The 19904-nt window shown below is 41.2% G+C and overlaps 1 protein-coding gene across 3 annotated transcripts in view; it reads left to right on the forward strand.

Annotated features, from left to right (window-relative positions):
- The window catches only part of gfra1a (gdnf family receptor alpha 1a), a 90291-nt gene that overhangs the window by 42453 nt on the left and 27934 nt on the right, over nt 1-19904 (forward strand). The window lies entirely within an intron of this gene.

Here is a 19904-nt window from a genome sequence, read left to right on the forward strand (position 1 = left end):
CTGTCACTGTCTCCCTGTCACTCTCTAAGTCTCAGTCAGTGTCTCCAGATCAAGACTGAGGCTGATACCTCTTTGTCAGCAGCTGTCGGGTGAAGTGAATGTCCTTTCACAATAAACAAAGAGAGACATAAGGCGTCTTCCAGATTCTCTGGCTCTCAACTCAAGAGATTATGCAATTTCTACTTCCAGACTTTATCTCTGGGATTCAAACAGATTTTTCTGTGTCTTTCTTTCCCCAGATTTCAGTTATTTTTACCTGGGCAGCTTCAAAATGTTCGCGTTGTCAAGACTGGGTTATGTGAAACCAAGAGGATAATTATTTCACCGGTTCTGGTTTTAATCAGAGCCCTTGCCAAGGGTTAACATGTAACCATCCTTTCTTCTTTTCCCTCCTTCCTTCTAATCCTTCCGTTCAACTGGAGCTCGGTGTCTTTGCGTCGCTCAGACGACGATGAGGCGACTGGCGCTGAACGCTCCGGGTGTAATGAGTGAATGTGTGCTGTCTATTAGAGCAGATTAGTTCATGTTGCCCCTGAGGCTCATCCAGCCTGAGGCTAATGTCCTGTGTTTTTTTTTCTGAACATGACCAGTAGCACAGAAAGCTCTGTTTCTCTCGCTCTCTTTCTCTAACATCCCCTCTACACTCAGCCTCTTTTGTCATAACTTTCTCAAAAACAAAGAGCTAAATACCCAAGAAAAATAAACACACTCCTAGCTTAGCAAGAATGAGAAGTCTTTTCTTTTTTTTTCTTTAGTTTGGACCTACTTTTCAAGAAACTGTGTCTGTGTTTCATAATTAATGTGCTCTGCCTGTTTGAGCTTCAACAAACATCCATGTTAGTATTTCTTTTGGCCACTTAGAAGAATCCTGTCTGAACATTTCAGACACATTTTATTTTATGATACATTCTGTGCTGGTACTGATACATGGAATAATTATCAATAAAAAAGTTCAATTAACCACTTAGTCTTGCATCATATTGGTATTCCCATAACAAACAGCACGGTTTTTCCAATGATTGCCATCAGAGCTGCACACATGAGGCCCGCTTTTACTTTGCTGCATTTTAACAGATTGAGTAGTAAATGAAAACACCCATTGTTTCAACTGACATGGCCTCGGGCAGGGCATCAGGCGGCAGTTGCCGCCACATGATGGAATCAACCATGCCGATCAATAGTTTCGATCCAGCAGAGGGCCCATGGGATCGATCCGCATCAAGGGGTAAACCAAGCAAAATGGCGGCTGGACATGATGAAGGTTTACCTTGCGATCTGCTCGCCTGTTCACACTCTCCTGGTTTAATAAACCTCAATTACGAGTGAGCCGTCTTCACAAACGTGAGGTGGGGATTGGTGGCCGCGACTTCCAGCAATTCGATTGTGGCGGGAAGTAGCAGCAGATAGGAATGTGTTAGGGTGATTTGTTTCTCATCATCTCGCAATGTGCAGCATTGCAGACGCTCAAGTCGATCCGCCACGCGGGATGATAGATGCTTTCATTCCTGAGATGTCAAGAGATATGGACGTGTGTGTGAGAGAGATGGTGTTTTATGCATTAGCAGATAAAACATCCCCCCGTCCTGTGTAACCTCTGCTGTAATGGCTCTGTAATGAATATCTATAAACCACAGGCCGACATCCAGACAGAACACACACACATAAACACACGCACACACAGGTAAACATACATACAATATTGATGTGACTGCACTTCCATACAGGTGGGTAAACTTGCAGTCACAGTAGTGGGAAGTCACAGTAGTGGGAAGTCACAGAAATACTTAGAGAAGCACCTAGGAGCAACTTGTATTCCACCATAACACTTTAAACACACACACACTTCTTATCCCATTCAGTCATAAAGTAAACACCCTGTGGATTTAGACAGACGGGATTAAACAAAGAGGATGAGACAACTTCTGCCAATGTTGTTGTGCAGTTTAAGCCTAAATCTAGCTGCACGTCGAAACCGAGGAGGTTTTCTGTGCGAGCCAGCAAGAGGAACAGCACAGGTAGACACGAATGCCTTTTGGCAAGTTTTGAACAGTTTCTAATTTCTGTAATGCATTTGCAAAATGCATCCAACCGCAGTTGTTGTTAAGAGCAAATGTCAGAACGAAGTATTTTTCACAGTAGGACACAAACATTAGCTGCATTTAGAAAAAAAAAGTCAAATTATTATCAGCAAGTAAATAGTTGCCTAAAAACACTGCTAATGACATCCTGAAAAGGCATCAGCAGCTGTATGCTTGCATGAGTTTTGAAAAGTGGTACTTGGTGAGACTGGGTTGCAGTGTAGTATCTTCTCTGTCAAACTCAACGTTTAATTAACGTGATACTAGAGGCGCCCCTGTTGCTTGTCGATGGTATTTTAATACTTGCTTAGAGTAAAGTTACGTTTTTCCGAACATTCTGAAAATGTGACTTTCCCAGTTCTAATTACAGATTTCAATGCTGACATTCAATTCAAAAAACCAAGGGGACAGTTTTAGAGGTGCATAAAAAACACGAGTGCCATTTGCAAGTGGTAAACTGCTAATTACTCACTATTTCTGTGACTCCAGTATGAAGTGAACATGGCATCAGTAATGATGGTTGTGTGACTGCAGGAGTTTTGGCCCAATTTATCCTGGATTTACCTCGGTCCAGTTCTCACTCTGTATCGAGGTTTGGCCCAGATTTTCTGGTAATGCAAGGGCTTATACTGTATCGTTTAAACTCCTGGAACTTAATAGCAAATGCGTTTGATGTTTAGGATTTAAAATCTTTATGATTACATAATTTAGCCTTCTTTTCAAGTTTTTTTTTTTTTCCTGTCTGATTTGTAGTTGACAGATCAGCTTGCTGTGACATTACCCCCATTTACTGGACTGAAATTTTGCTCAAATAAAATAAATAAATTTTGTGTATAAAGCACTTTTCATTAAAAATCTCAAAGCACTATACATTACAATAAAACACACAGAATACACAATAAAAACACTAGGCACTGTGTAATAAAAACATCTTTTAAAAAATGAAGGAGCCCGGTGACTGTGGAGATTACGAACAGTTTGGAAAGGCCTGTCTGAACGGCAACGTCCAGTAAAGTCCTTTTTAAGTCATGAGGTCATTTTTGATCACTTCTTTGCATTCTTGGTTTTTGTCTATATCCGCTTCCTTGTGAGGTCACATTAGGTGGTGCATTCAGTGTTCCAGATTCTAATACGATAATCTGAAGCATAATCCCGTCGTGTATTATTTTGAGAACTTGTAGAGTGTACAGGCTTGAGAGAAGAATTGAATATTTTTAAGCATTTCACAGTGTTTTCTCATGGTTTTGCAGAGGTAAGACCCAAATGCAGGCACGAGGGGTGGCAGGAGCATGGAACCAAGTAACTTTTAATGAAAACTTACAAAGTGTTAAACAAAGTGCTCCAAAATCTAAAACCTGATGAAATCAAGCGACTGGAATTAGGAAAAACAAACTAAAACACTGGGAAACTAACAGGTTACTCAACAGATGACACCAAGGAGCAGCGTGAAAAATAAATCCCGGAAACGCGAGGAAAACCAAACAGGGTCACAGAAAATATTCAAAAACCATGACCATGTCATACCATGACATATAGATTGGATTGTAAAATTTCCTATAACCCGAGTTTAGCTTTAGACTGTCTAATGATGACGAGAATTAAAAGTGACTGTTTCAGGGGGATCATGGGATGCAATCCCACAATGACCAGGTGTGATTTACAGCTGCCTGTTGGGTCCTCCCCTTCACTTCAGTAATAACTTAGTGAGGTCAGTGCGGATAAGCAGAAAACTCAACCAACTTAACCAACCAGCTCTAAAAACTAGAAGGAAGAATATGGCTTCTAAGACAAAGTAAAAATAAAAAATCATGTCTGCAGGAGTCTAGACGTTGCGGCAATTTAGAAAAATGGCCAAATAAATGTATCAGCAAAGCCCAAGCAGCACATCTTCGCAGCTGCTTTCTCCTTCTCTTTCTGTCAGTTTCACTCTCTCTCTCACCATGCTGTGATGATAGAAAAGGCTCACGGACCCTGATCCACTCAGCAGGCTACCTTATAAAATAACTGGAGGCTCTGCATTTTAGCCGCCACACTGAAGCCAAATGGATGGCCAAAGCACTGGAGGCCACTGTTTATTTCCTTTGAGTGCTTTCTATTTGGTTTTATTTTATTGAAAGGTTCAGGATAGAGTTATTGGATGAAACAGGGACAGTGACAGATGCAGAGGGACTAAAAGTAAAACTGAAAGCTTTGCAGATAAAGAGAAAAAAACAAGTGCACTGAGAAGTCCAGTCAGGGAAGAGTCATTCACACTCAAAACAAAAATGACAAGACAGATGTTGAGAAGTGTCTCTGATGAAAGTACACGCACACATGTATTTTTTTTGTGTGTGTGTGGTAAATCTCTTGGTTTGAAATGAGACAGCGCCCACAGTCAATCTAATTAGTCCCCGTCTGAGCACACTGACCCGTTGTTCTCGTGTTGCCAAATAATGAGCATGCAGGGGAAGTCATTGGTCAGTAAATGAGCCTGGGGTCGCCTGTCAAGTCATTAAGTAATCATTAACTAATCTTATTTAATCCTGACCTCATCAACCAACCCCCTTCGCTCTCCATTCCCAAACCTCCCTGCACCCAGCAGATCCAGCGCTGTGAAGCAATTGCTTTGCCTCCACTCATCGTAGGAGAAATGTTATCTCTGTCTGCTGTTGCTTGAAATCAGAGGTTACAATGTGAGCTTTTGTTTTTATTTCAAAATTTTCCTGATAATTTTCCTGACAGTATATCTTAACAATCAACATTGGGCTGCACAGACAGAAAATAAGGGAGCATTTATCCCTAGTTTGGTTTGTTTGGTTCAGCTGTGAATGCAGCAACCGCACCTAGCTGAGCCTGACTACTGATACTTAGACTATGCTATAACTATATAACCAATAGTTTATCTGATGAGTCTTTAGTTTTCTACACATGGCATAGATCAAGGGTGTCAAACTCATTTTATTTCCGGGGCCACATGCAGCCCAATTTCATCTCAAGCGAGCCGGACCAATAAGATAATAACTTATATCTTACGGCAACTCCAGATTTGTTTAAGTGCAAAGAAGGACAATTAAATTACGAGAATGATTAGGGTTAATAGACTATTACATTAAATTTCTTAAGAGAATTAAGTGAGATTTGGGCACATGGCTATCTGATGCTTAATCCTGGGTCTCTGTTGTGTTCAGTCCACTTACTTTAGTAAAAGAGTGGACAAATTAGAGACAGCAGTTATTTTCTTTCTTCTTCCATGTCATTTTTGCACTTTGCAAATTCATGCTGCGGGCCAGATTAAACCCTTTGTCTGTTTGCTTTTGGCCCGCGGGCCTATGTTACACCTGTGGCATAGTTCCTCAATCAAACTGAACATGTTCGTAAACAGAATACTGGCATGTTAACCACACAACTGCAATAAATGCCCATGGCCAGACTCATTGCCTATGCTCAAGCACTGATTTGATTATTTCCCGAAATCCAAATTTTCCTGCAGAACTATGGCCGATCAAGTCAAAAATAACCAAGCGTGCTGGTCTCAATTGGCCTGTGAACACAAATGAACTAAGGTTAAATGCAGTGCTGTAACACATTGAATCAATTACTCCTGAATCAGAACAAATGTATAAGTGTGAAAACACTCAGTCTATATACGAAAGAACTGATGAACACAGGTCACAGCTAGACCTGGCAATAGAGCACTGATCAGCTTTTTGCTCAACTGAATACACACAGAAGTGTTGCGAAGAGTACGTGTAAATGCAAGTGAAAAAATAATTATTGCCTTAATCCGACTTTAACTGGACAACCTAAGTGCAAGTAGACATGTTACTCCAACTAAAATTGGAGTTCTCTTTGTCACTGACATCTTTATGAAATCTTTCAATATGGAATGGTGAGATTTTAAAGTATGTCACTTAAGACACCCAGATAATGCAATTGGAAAACGATTTCCCCCATCATGTATATGCCTTAATCGGACTTTAACTAGACAAGGTGTGTGTGTATGCACCACAACCACTGCGCTGGCATATCACCCAGTCACAGAAGTAGGTAAACAGAGCTGGTAGAAGAAGGATAGCACTCATCTTATCTGCTCCATAAGGAGCGCGTACATTACATACAAGATTAAAAAAGCTGTACTATTATCAACTACTACACTGTACAAATTTTCTCTGTTGCATGTAAACTGGGACAAGGGCCACATTCAGAAAGTGCATGTAAGCATACTGAATGTTACGGGAAAGGTGTGTTTTTTTGTTTGTTGTTTTTTTCTGCTTCTGTGTTCAGATTGACTATTTGATCAACCCCCACTTCCTTCCAATGGTTTCTAGCGGAATGAATCTGTGTGAGTGGATCAGTAGATATATCACTTTGACTGTAAAATGCTTTGAATACCAATAGATACACCAGTAGTGTAAACACATATAATTCAGTCCTCAATTAACTAGCAGCAGCCCTGCTTTCTCATGTAAAAGCCAACTAATACCGTGAGGTATTCAGGTGATCTTCCCCTCCGTTGTCTGTCTTTCCTAGTTTCCTCTTTTACTACCGTATTGTCCTTCCTTCTTCCACTACGCCACTTCTTCTTTTGTCTCTGCTTCCCCACTCTCCCTCTTGCGCTTGGCCTTCCTGTCTCTTGCTTTCTCCCTCCTTTCCCCCCATCTCGTCGGCCTGTGTCAGCAGTCTGGACGATGTGCGCAGCACTCACTTCTCTTTCTTTTTCCTTATAAGGCTGCTTTCATTCTCTCTTTCCATCTTGCTATCCCGCCCTCTCCCTGTTACATCCCAACCCCTCCCACGGCGTTTTCCGCTTTCAACCTGCCAGCGGAGGTTGAGGAGTTCCCATCCATCTTCTAGGCACACTTTGACACGTCTGGATGTTAAATTAAAAACATATAGCCCAAAAGAAGTGGGCCGTACGCACCTGAAGTGTCCAAGACACAGCTTAGAAAATGAACATCATCCATCAAAGCTTCCTGTATCTCTGCAAAAGCTTGCGGAGAAGCTGGCTGACATTGCGGGGACATGGGAGCTATATTACCTGCTTATGCACGTATATATAACAGCGAAAAGTCAAAGATTTATTGGTTTGATGTGTGGTACTCAGATTGTCTGAGTGTCAGGCCTATTCTCTGCCTAGAGATAAACCACGTAAGAGGAGATGCCGCTCTCTGACAACTTTTGCATTTTTTCTATGTATTAATGCAACAAAGCACATGTGATAGATGAACTCCACAACAATTAATAACCAGCTCAAAATCCGAAGGGCGTGGGGATACTTGGATCTTGTTTTTATTTTGATGAGCTTATCTGATCTTTTCTTGTCATTTTTCCATGTTCCCGTCCTGTAGCATCTCATCTCATTGAGATCCTTCAAATTATTTTGGCAAAGCTCTGGAGGGTCCAGTCAACCAGTAACCACTGTATATTTCTATCATGATCACTGACTGGTTTACATGAGAACTGGTGCTCCAGTAATAATCTGAATTCCTAGTTTAACCGCCTCAATGGGAACAAACCAGTGGGATCGGAGGGTGTTTTCAGATGGAGAGTGGTTTAAACCTTTGATAGTAGATCCAATTTGACACGCACGAGGTAATCATCAGGTGACGAGTCTCCAGGGGTTGTTCAAACATCTTGGTCATCTTCTACTATTTGATCACTTCAGTGTTGGAGAGTAAAGAAAAAACTCTTATTCTCTTATATTTCAAACAGCATTTCTGCGTGGACATACAGTAGAAAGATCTTGGAGAGCTCATGTGTTTCCATTGAATCAAATCAGTGTTCTTCTTCTGGAGCAATTAGTTAAAAAGTTGATGTTTTGCGACATGTAAACACATGTATCTTATCACATCATTTTATTTAGGGTTCATGTAAACAGTTAAGTTGGAATCTCTGATCAGACTGATTGATCAAAAAGCAGTGATTCACTTTTGAGATATTTTTCCAGAAGGTGTCCGTCTCATTCATGTCAGAGGATGTGTCGATCTCGACCAGAAACTCTCTGCTTTTGGAGGGAAAGTAGATCAGTCAGCACACTGCAGACTTCAAAAGACTTCAAAAAAGGAAACCAAGGTTAGGAGCACATCATGTGCAAGGTGATTGGATGCAATTGACATGAGCCTTTTTTCCTTGTTCATTATCCTTCCTCTATTGGTAGAAAAGCGCTACATAAAAGCAAGACCATTTCCCATTTATTAAACTGTGTTCACACCTGATAAGGGGTCTTTTTAGTCATGGTGAAACCATGCTCAAAACATTTTCACAACTTTAAAGCCAATGATTTACCTGCTATTGCACCTATTTTCCTGTAGTACCTAACTCTGTGTCGTTCTGGCTTTGGTAAATGACTAAAAGTCAATGAAGATTGGTTCATCCATATATTCTACATGTATGTCAAAGTGTTCCAAACTGCTGCACCTTGTGAGCTTGAACCCTTTGAGTCGTAGTCAGATGCTATCTGCACACAAAGAGTGACAGAAGCTGGAGAGATGATTGACAGCTGGCAGATAAAAAAAGAAAAAACAACAACAACAAAAAAACACACCACTTGTCAAAGTACTGTGGGCGGAAGTAATGTCCCCTGAAGGCAACACGCTTAATTATTCAGGTGGTTTATTCTAGAAGGCTAGGCACACGGGATAGTGCTTCGTTAAATAAAATCCTTGATACGTCAGTGATTCATGATTATTAAATATTAGAGCAACATGCTTCAGCCTTGCTATAGGGCAGTTCGCTTGATGAATATTTAAAAACAAATAGAAACAACTGCATGTTATTATAATGTCATTTAAGTACATTTTGTCTATCGTCTGTTTCAGTCTTGAATATCTCAAAGTCAGATCCATGAATGATCATGTAGTTCTCATTCAGATTAGGACAGCTTTGTGAGGCTGCAAGTTTGGAAGTGGAAAAAGGTTGAGGGGTTACTAGTTAAGTGTGGCTGCTGGTAATCCTGGTGATCTGAATCTAGTCTCTTGTCGTTCTGGCTGAGTGTGCTGCCGTTCATCTTTATTGATCTGAAATTCCTGAGCTGTCAGATTGCTTTTAGCAGCTCTCACCTCCCCCTGTCAGGCTGGAAATTCTGCACAGCTTTCGCCCTGTTTTAGTGGTCAGAAATAAAGAGAGATGGCTGATGGAAGCAAGGCCACTGAGCTGCTCTGAAGTGCGGGATCTGGATTGATGTGGGCTTGTGGTGATGTTTTCAGAAAAAGTCTCTCTTTCTCTGGTGAACAAAAAGTGCTGACAGCTGTTAACTGTTTACTGGAAGCACTGTGCCTTCTCTCTACCCTATTAACTGCTTCTTCTTCTTACTATAGCTTTCTATTTCGCCACCAAAACATACACACCTGAGAGGCCATCGGCAGGACTAATTATTGACAACAATAACTCCCCCACTCCCGGCTGAGTAACAAATTCATTGGCACATCGCTCCCACTATTGTAAATCAATCTGACAGGCTCAGAAATGAGGTGCTGAATGCATTCATGCGCCATGTGCCCATTTGCCGCAGCACGCACTCGCACGGGAGTAAACAGGCGCTCCAGTTGTTAGATGTCCACATCCATCTCCACAGTGGACTATTTGATGTTCAGAGAGGGAGAACATGTCGGGACGGGAATGGCAGAAGGGCCGGTAGATATTGTAGGTTGGGGAGCAGGAGCAGGCGATTTGAGCTGGGGACCGGTGGAAGAAGGAAGTGCAAACAGAATGCCTGGATATATTAAACACAAGTAAATGGGCACTAAGGGTATTGTCCAGATATGAAGGTGGCAGCTGGTGTATGGTGGTTAGATGATGCATTAGTTTTGTGGCACTGAGAGCTATAAGGCATATATTGCACATGAGGACAGTGGTGTGGATCTAGCATTTTGAAAACGAAAGAGGGTGCCAAATGTAAAGAAGCATTAGAATTGAAGTGAAAATCAAAAGCCAGACGAGTGCCAGGCTTTGACTACTGGAGTTTTAGGTTGACTTATCCCTGAATTAGCCACTCACGGCTGTCATCAGTGAAATTTGCTCCTTTTGCTCCATTTCAACCCAGATGCATGTAATGTCAGGGCATTCACTCTCAAACGTCCTGACAAATTCTTTGAGTCCAACCTGGTCAATATTTTGTCTAATTTTGTCTAATTTTTAGGATTTAAAATATAGTTTTTAAAAATAACTAAACAAATCTACAAGGACACAAAGTGACTGAGGGCATTTGTTAAGCAATGGTAAAAATTGTAGATCTACTAGGCTATGCTAACGTTAGGGTTAGCTAGAAACAGATATTATATTAAGGCTCAATCCTTTAATTGAGCCACCTATAACATTTTCACATCTGCATTCATTTAGATTTTGGCTTTTTCTTTTCTTTTTTTTTTCAAAGTGTTATATTAGTGTTATATTATAACAGTGCTTAATTGTTCCACATCACGTACATGTACAATCTTGAACACTAAAGCAAGTCCTTTGTTGCACACCATTTTCCGTTTTATTTCTATCCACTTGAGTGTGAGATCACAACAGTAATGCATTCAAATCTCCCTGATCTGTCATGATATTCTAAATTGTAACCTCTACTTTAGGTTGCACTATAATTATTATGAGCAAATTTGAGATTGGAGAGAGAAACATCTGTAAAGTTCCTCCTTAACTGTGTAATGCAACCGGATTTCAAAATCACATAGCATTTCTGTTCTTCTGTGATCTGAGCATAGTGATTCACAGTGTAGTAAAAGATATGACACTGCAACACTGACACAAAGTACGGTTACTAATGAGCATACTAGGTAGGGTAAGTCCACTCTAGTCACTCCCCATCAGAAGGAGCCATACATGCCAGTTCTTACTCATTTGGGGGTTAGATTCATTGTGCTCACCTGAAAATTCATCACTGACTAATAAAAAGACAGATTTGTAAAGAGCGGTTTTGTCTCACACTGCTGCCATCTTGCCAGAGCCTGAATCCTGAAATCCTGGCAAAATTTGTGAAGATTTGAGATGGGAGAGAAGAATGTCTGTGAAGTTTCTACTTAAATGTGTAAGGATTTTAAAATCATATATAGAGTATATATTTTGTAATCATAGCTCAGCCTAACATGGAACTAACAAGTGTTTAACCCCTCTGCATGCGATATAAATCACAAAAAACGTATGATGGTAGTTAACTAAGATCTCTCAGTTTGAAAATAACAATCTAGTGCTGACTCTGAACGGCTCATCATGTTCAAACCAATGTTAGAGTGCTCAAACCAAATAAGGGAATGTGTTGTTTCTGGCCAACACTCTTAGCATGTGTTTCTTCTTATAAATTAATTAAAGTGTCACATAAACAAAGTTGTGACTCTGAAAATAGAATCTTTCTTTTCCAGCCATCCTACATACTTCTGGATAACTAGGACTGTGGTGTTTGCGGTTTGCTGTCCCATGTAGCAGTGTAGCTAGTACGCAGAGGCTGCACCCCGGAAGGCCAGAAATCTGTGTGGGGGTGGTGTACAGTACAATACTATACTGGAATGTGTTTGTGGAGATTATTAAAGAGCCATATATTTCTGCTGCAGCCCCACAGGGCCCGTTCTCACCGGCTGATCTCCGTGGTGGCAGACGGGTTATGAAACGGGCCTCACTGGGAGATTCATTGCCAAAGCGATTCTCTTCCTCCCACTCTGCTTTCCCTTTGCTTTCTTAAGTTTTATTTTTTCCCCCCTCTCTCTCAGTTTTGGTCTGTTGAATGTACTACAGTATATCTGATACTAACTGAGCATGCATGAACTCAGAGCCTGTCAGAATTTTGTCCCAACAGTTTGACTGTTGTCTTGTCTCGCAGCAGAATGGACCATTTTAATGGTAGTTTGACTTCACTTTGTTACTTCAGAATCCCCATAGATCGCACCACTAGCAAGTAAGCGTACTAATAAGCAAGCAAGGTAAAGCTGACTCATTTAAACTCTGAATTCTTGGTGAAAGAGATGGAGCATGACTGGAGCTGAGGCTGGGCGGGTGGGTGGGTCACGATGAGCTTGCAGATAGCTAGCAACCTCTGAGGCTACTAATCAGTTACTCAAAGCAATCACACCCTTAAGCATTAACTTGATTTAAACTATGAGTCATATAAGATTTGGAGCAAGCCACAAGTGGCCATTTGAGGCTGTAGTGTTTGATTCTGATGCACAAATTCTGCCTTCTAACACATTGAGGAAAGCTTCAACTGAGGAGGTCTGGAGATACAAATATTTGTATGACTTGTATTTGATAAAATTTTGACAAAATTTTGGCAAAAGTTTCAGTTGCCATTATTGAAGTGTTGTTGAAACCTAGTAAAGAAAACACAGTGCCGACTAGTGTTTGGGCGGAGTTGCTACAGAGTGAGCCAGACTGACAAGTATAAATACCATAAATGTATAAATGGATTGCACTGGCATAGACTACATGCCTAGGTTACGCCATCTATGTTCTGCTGTACTTTAAATAAGCCTTTACCATTGGCATTTCTAATTTTTCAGACCCTGAAGTTGCAGCTTAGAGTTTACTCAGAGCTCTCTAGCTTAGCAGAAAATTTCAGTAGGCCATGACTTTGTGAAATGTCAAAATACCCCAAGCCAAAACCAAATAGGGCACTTTAAAATGAAACAGCAGCAGTAAGTGCTTATGAATTTAATTTTTTTTAGCATTGAGTTTGAAAGCTGGGACTGATTAAGAATGAAGGAAATCAAAGGGGAGAAACTCAGCTGGGATTCACGCCATGCAGGGAACATCTAGCTCCAGAGGTGTTGAAGGCAGCCGCTCAGCAGTGAGAAGGCATACCTCTAATCGCTTGTTGATGTTACAGAGTAGACCGGAGGGGTTGAAAAGCGAATAAGTTTGGGCTCGGATTGGGGGCCATCATAAAGCAGTGAGGAGGGAAACTTTTTACAGCGTTTGCCAAAGGGTTGTATTTATACTCCTTCATTGGTGCTGGCACTCATAATCCCAGGTTTGAGGATGAGCAATTTGGACCAAAGGTGAAATTTCAGGCAAGAAAATAACTTCCGTGTGTGAAATTGGAAGAGCTGATGAGGTACTGAAAGCACGTTATGCATTCAGGTAAGAACTCTTCTGTCGAGACCTGGCTTGTAGTGTTAGTGAAGCAGGATGGATGAAATGAGGAGAAGGGATTTGTTGGTGGAGGGGATAACACTGCAACATGGTGTGGTGTCAGGAGACTGAAAGCAGCAAGTATTTAAGGGGAGATAGAGAAATAATTGTCTTTGGCAGCTTTTTATTGGACTGTGTGCCAGTAAAACTCAATATGTTTGACGGAGGGGGAAAATTGAGGACGAGAGGTGATGGAGAAGGAAGATATGGATGAAAGGGTGGATGGAAGGCGAGGAAAAAAAGAGTGTTGCACTACTGGGATCAATTACTGGGAACTGTGAGTTATGGTATTTGCTGCACCAAGTGCCATGTGGCTTTATTGCACTGGGGCAGTGTTTGGAAGAAGAGCAAGATTATTAACCACAGAGAAAGAAGGATAAAGTGAGGTGGAGGAGGCTAACAAAGAATCAGAAATGCATGATAAGAAAGAACGAGACGCATAGTTTAGAAGGACAAAAAAAACCAAGGCAGAGGCCAAGAAAGATGAGTAAACCTTGAGGCTCTTTCTCCACCGCTCCACTCTCTCCATTTCTGCTTGTCTTGCACTTCCAAGCATGGAGCCCATTAAAGCAGATGGCAGTGTTACTCAGCACTGATAATCAACAGAGAGGGGGAGAGGGCAGATTCACGGAGAACAGACCTCGGGCCTCGTTTATTATGTTGGATTTTTCTATCGGATCCGACGATGGTGTCATTTCTCAAAGTAGGAAGGAGGTGCAAGGAAAATGGACAATGAATAATCAAGATTTGCTTAGAAGAGGACACAACTAATTCCGTTTAAAGTTTGGAGAAGGAAAGATCATGAACTAAGACAAACAAAAGACCTAAAGAGAGTTACTTGGTCATTATGAAAGTAACCAAAATTATCTATTTAACATAGATATGAGTAAATCTGATTTCTGGTTAGAGTTAAGATGAGAAAACAGCTTTTAGAGACTCACTTGTCTCACTTGATGCTTGATTTAATTAAAAAATTGTATAGCCCATAATGATATTAACACCATATGTAACAGTATGTGTGTGGAGATTCATGGGAAGAGGTCTGCTGCCCGTTCCAGAGGCCTGGGTGAAAACTAAAGCTACAGGCGTCTGTTCTTCGGGCCACATGGCTGTGGAATGATCAGCCTGAGGAAATCATTGACACCATTAAATCTATACATGCTTTGATGTTATATACTGACAGCCTTTCCTGGTTTTAATCAAGTTCTTTGAGCTCTAAATTGCATTTTGTGTGTTTTATCAGTTTTGTGTTCTCTGTTTCATGTTTCCGTTACGCACTTTCTAATTTGTATGTGAAAAGTGCTGTTGTGCTCAGTGTAATCATTAAAACACACCTTCGTGTACATGCTGCTGATTTCTGTGTCATAGAGGTCTTGTTTGCATTGTGTAGCTGTAGTATAATATGCAGTTTGTTTATAACTGTGCCCCTTTCCTGTATATGATGTGAGTTAGTGTCTTGCCTGTCAGCATGTTTGTTCTATAATCCCCCAGCAGCCACGTTTCCAGGACAAATCCCTGCACATGTATTGTACTTAGCAAACAAAGAGGTTGTGAATTATAGGCAGTCGCCCAGCGTGCAGCCGTCGACGACTGTTTCCATTGTTCATAGCTCTGCAGCAAACACCTGTCATGAGCTTCCTAGTTTCCTATCACTGACCCTCAAAGGGCTGGATGGATTTCAGTAATGTGTTCTGTCAGACGATAAAAAGGACAATGACAAACACTGCTTGGAAAATAGTGTGACATTATATTTAAAACAGCTATAACAAGGACAGTTCTCTGCAACAGAAGAAGGGCTAACGGCAAGGACAACAGAATGCTTGCATCAGTGAAAGTTGTAGATGTTGTCGATGTGGTAGTGAAAAACAAGGGGCCCACACCAAACTCTGTGCCTGAAAAACAGAAACCAACACAACAGGGTCAAAAACCGCAGTTCACGGTTCTTGAAGCAACCTCCAAAACCATAGACGCCCGTGTTAAGATGTCCAATTTTACAACAGAAATAAACATTTACAGCCTGCCACAAAAACATTCCCACTCTAGACAACTGTACAGGTGTTTTCTATATAGCTTATATGCAGTGACCAGCCACAACATTAAAACCATTGACAGGAGCCATCCCCAGCAGGATGCAGCTTGACAGACACACACAAACTCAAAAAACACAAAGAAGAGCACAAGGTGTTGACTTGGCCTCCAAATTCACTAGATCCCAAACTGATCAAGTGGGATGATCCACAGAGGCCCCTCCCCTCAACCCATAGGACCCAAAGGTCCACACTAAGGACATCCCGTTACCACAGGACGCCCTCAGAAGACCTATGTCCATTCTCTGATGAGTCGCAGCTGATTTGGAGACAAAAGGAGACCTACATAATATTAGGAAGTTGGTCACAATGTTATGCTGGATCACTGTATCAAGGCTTATAGTTGCATGCATAATTAGGGGGGTATTTGAAAAAGGGGGGCAAGATGCCCTGAATCACCACAATGGGCTTCAAAACCATATTTACAAAATTGTTCTATGACTCCAACAAGCCTGTCAGTAGCAGAGGAACTTTTAAGGCAATTCAAAAAACTAGTGTTTATGTAGCCAAGCCACCCTCCAATAGTCATGTCAAAAACTGTGCACAAAAGTTTCTTAACCCTAACTATGATCTTGTTTAAACCTGACTGTATTGTTTCTGTGCCTATATCTGACCAAATGGTGACAAAGTAGTATAAAGTGAAAAATGCAATGGTCTAACATTGGACACAGTTTTCTGGTTTGGTATTTCGTTTGGTATACTACCATCCTTCACTTCCCCCTCTCCCATTTGGATTCAGACCATGTCATTATTCATGATACCTGGCCAGCCTTCAAATTTGGAAATGGTCACAAGTGTCTCTTCTGAAAACACTCATACATGTTGTTTTGGGAGCAAATGCCAATCAGCCGACTTTTTTGTTTATGTTTTTACTGACTCCACCAAGTCATACGAGATGAGTTGTATCTCAGTGTTGGCTCATTTATTCTCTGTGACCTGCCACACTTAGATTTCCTCTAAATCAATTTTGCTACAATAGCCAGTATTCTCCTGGAAAAGTAACTTTTACACAGAATAACAAAGAAAAGTTACAGTAGTTTCAGGCACTAAACCTTTTCATATCAGCAGATTTTACTCATTTACCATTTCTAAAAACAAATTATGGGAATTTTGAACAGGCATCGGAAGGCTGCTGAAGGTTATTAAAACAACTGCACTTTCCTCCATAGAAAAAATAAAAAGGACAGATGGCAAGAGGGAAGGAGAGCCACCGGAAAAACAAGAGAGATGGGAGCCACAAGAGAGAAGTTCAGAGATAGATGATGATGATGGAGAAAGAGGAAGGGAGGTAATGATTGGAATTCATCCAATACCGCATGGATAAAGACATGAAAGAGGAGCAGAGTGAGCGAAAGAGAGAAGGGAGACGCTGTGTAGTAGCAGAAGGAGAGGTCCAGAGGAGGCATGGAAAAAGAGAGGGAAGGCGAAGAAATGAAAAAGGAGAGACGATGAGAAGGGGGACTCTAGAGGTGGGTGAGGTCAGGATACGACCCCGTGGCGTCCCATGGTAATTGAGATTAGGCGGGGGTGGCAGTGGGACTGGAGGAAACAGGCGACATGATAATCAATTTGAGGCAGAATCGGAAACATGAGCCACTGAGGGGGTGTGTGTGCCTCGTTCCCCCTACCAGGCCTCCAGATGGCCCCGGCCCCAACCCTGTGTGGGCCCTGTCAGAGCACGGAGATTGTGTGGTAACGTATGCGTGCATGTTTCCATGTATTGGAGAGGCGATGCCATCTGCCAGGAGTGCAGGGGGAGTTCAGTAGACGTATTTGTTGACTCTAGGGGCGCAGTTGCTCATGGGATGCATATACTGTGTGCATGTTGCTGCAACACAAATATGTTTGCATTTTATTCTTATCATGATATATCATACTCTTCTATCACATCAAGACATGTAAAAGGCAGATGTTGTCATGGAGGAGTGGTTAACAGGTCCATTCTCTCTCCATGTAAAACCAGATGGGGTCTCCGGACTTAAAGATGATGATGATATTATGCTGCAAACGATAAAGCGAGCAACAGGATTTTGACAAAGGTGAAATGACGCCCATTGGTGCGAGTGTGTGACCTGGTCCTCACCTCACCAAAACTGACTGAGAGAAATCTGAGGGTGTCAGTGTCAGTGTTTATATATATATATATATTAGAATCAAAGACTGATAGAAGATCAGAGTTGTGTGTTCATCCAGTGACAGAGAAAAAGAGTTCATGCGGCTGCTGCTCATGTTTTGTATTGATGTTTTGATGTAATGATGTACTGATGTTTTTTTTTGTTCAACAGTATCTTATCAGAGACTAAATGCAGAGGCTGCATATCCACTCTGTGAATCCGGGAGTCCTTCAGGTGCTATTGAAGCTAAACGGTCACAAAAATTTAAATGCTCTTCAGGCGCTCAGGCAGAATAAGGATAAAAGCCTTTATTTAGTCAAGCATACTGGTTTAAAATGCTCGCTGGCTTCAACCTCAAAGGGTGTTCACAACTCTTGATATTCTCTAATCCTACAACACAAACTCAAGCAGGAGCTTTTCCATTTTCCTCCTTCTTTTCCCTTCAGTAAATATTGGCTCTATAATGAGGAGTTGTGGATCTTTTTGTAATGTTATTTTATATACAGTTTCTTGATCTCTCTGGCCTGGTTTGCCCGACTCAGTTCTTAACAAAATGTTATTATGGGTCTCGTTTCACTTAGCACAAGGAAGAAATACCTCTTTTCCCAAATGGAATAGTCCTGCAACAAATTCACCAAACAAAACCAAATTTACTGTGCTCAGGTGACCTGTAACAGCTCCTCAAACATAGTGTAAGCAAGTAGAGCTCCCCCTGGTGTCTTGCAGAAGTATAGCTCATATAGCTCCTTTATGTTAGTGGACACTAAAATGTGTGTTAAACATATTTTTCAACTACGATTTCTGTCATTTTAAGTAGTTAATATAATATTAATGCATATTCAATTATTAGTATTGAAACAGGATGTGACATCATGAGCATGCCAGGTTGCCAAATTGCCATGCCAATTGCAAATAAAGAGGTACAGTGTATAATACAACATTTCCTTGTAACTGGATGCAGAGCAGAGTGCAGTTTTAATTAAATGAAAACATGAGTGAGTCTGGATAACATGGCTTCATGTGGCTCCACTCTTGGACCTTACTGCACAGACTCTGGCACCAAAGTTGCCAGATGCCACAGCCTGTATCCCCAGGAAAATAGAGTCAGTTTTGCCAATGCGAGGAGGTAGAGACACATTTTCCATATTTATATGCAGTCTATGCAGTACGTGTTTAAAGTCGAATGTATCTATAGGAATAAGGCATAAATGTAAAGGAACTTTATTTAAATTTTCCACGTAATTATTTTCATATTTATTCAGGGGTATAATTGTAGTGTGGCAGCATAGTTGCATAGGCCTTAATTCAGCACAGAGTGGGGTACAGAGTAAGGAAGAGGGGACAGTTGGAAGTCAGTAAGGTGAACCAGGAAGGGAAGTAGTGGGACAAATTGCCAGTGAGTGAGTCAGCACTGGCATTCATCCTCAGGACCTCCTTTTCCCTAGCGGAGCTAACAGAGTCCATCCTTTCTCCGAATAATGCATCACTGGACCATCAACTCCCACCCCCATCTACCGTGTATCACTGCATCTATCTTATTCTCCCTCCCTCCTTAGTCACTGCCCAAACACAGTTTGCTCAGGACAACCCAACAGCACATCAGTGGATTGGTTGCTATGCCAGGCTTCACCCATTATAGCTAATGCGCTATATTTTTTGATCCCCCCCCCCAAAAAAAAAGAAGTCCATGAAAATGTTAATTAATAGCCGATCAAGCAGAATACTGGAAATTAATCTGGGCTGACAAGATGCTCCATCAGAGGCACATATGCATTCTGTGTAACACACATCCATGTCTGGTGAGCCAGCAGGGTCACTGTTTGATGCAGGCTGAGAGGGACATGAGACAAAACAATGTATTTCTAGGGATATACACTAGTATTGAAAGAGCATCATTACATTCTCTTTATTTCTATACAAGTTGTGCTGGAAACGCTGGAGCCTGGAGAACTGGATTGCTTTCATTTTGCAGTGATACGATCTGGAAGTGTGTTCTGTCTACGCACTTCCACTGTGTCCGTGTAGAGTCACTGTGATACTGGATGTCTGTCCTCACTATTGTCTTTAGCAATTGTTGGGGGCAAGTCAGGATCACCAACTATTCAAGTATCTTTCATCATGCTTGCATGGTAGGATTCCTACAAAGTGCTGCCCTGTATACTGCCATTACAACATTACTCACCTGGCTAGCTTGCATAATCATTTAAGAATTGTATTTAATAAGTATACAGAATTATCCATCTTATAATTATACAGTGCTGCTTAAAAGATTTTTTGTGTGTTTGTGCATTTATTTTTTCAAGAAAAGTAAGAATTTAAAGAGAGGGAGTTTAGCAATAGCGACTTTTTTGGTAACAGCTGATCTTTTTTTCATGGTTAAATCACGCATTGTATGTGTTCTGTCTCTGAAACAGAACGATGTTTTTTGTTTTGTATTGTTTGTTTTTTTTAGTATTATTTTTCATATTAACTCCGTAGTTCATGTATTTCATGAGGGTACCACAGCCACAGGAGACTCTAGCACGCTA

The sequence above is a fragment of the Mugil cephalus genome, chromosome 13 (genome assembly GCF_022458985.1).
Source record: "Mugil cephalus isolate CIBA_MC_2020 chromosome 13, CIBA_Mcephalus_1.1, whole genome shotgun sequence".
Taxonomy (NCBI): Eukaryota; Metazoa; Chordata; class Actinopteri; order Mugiliformes; family Mugilidae; genus Mugil; species Mugil cephalus.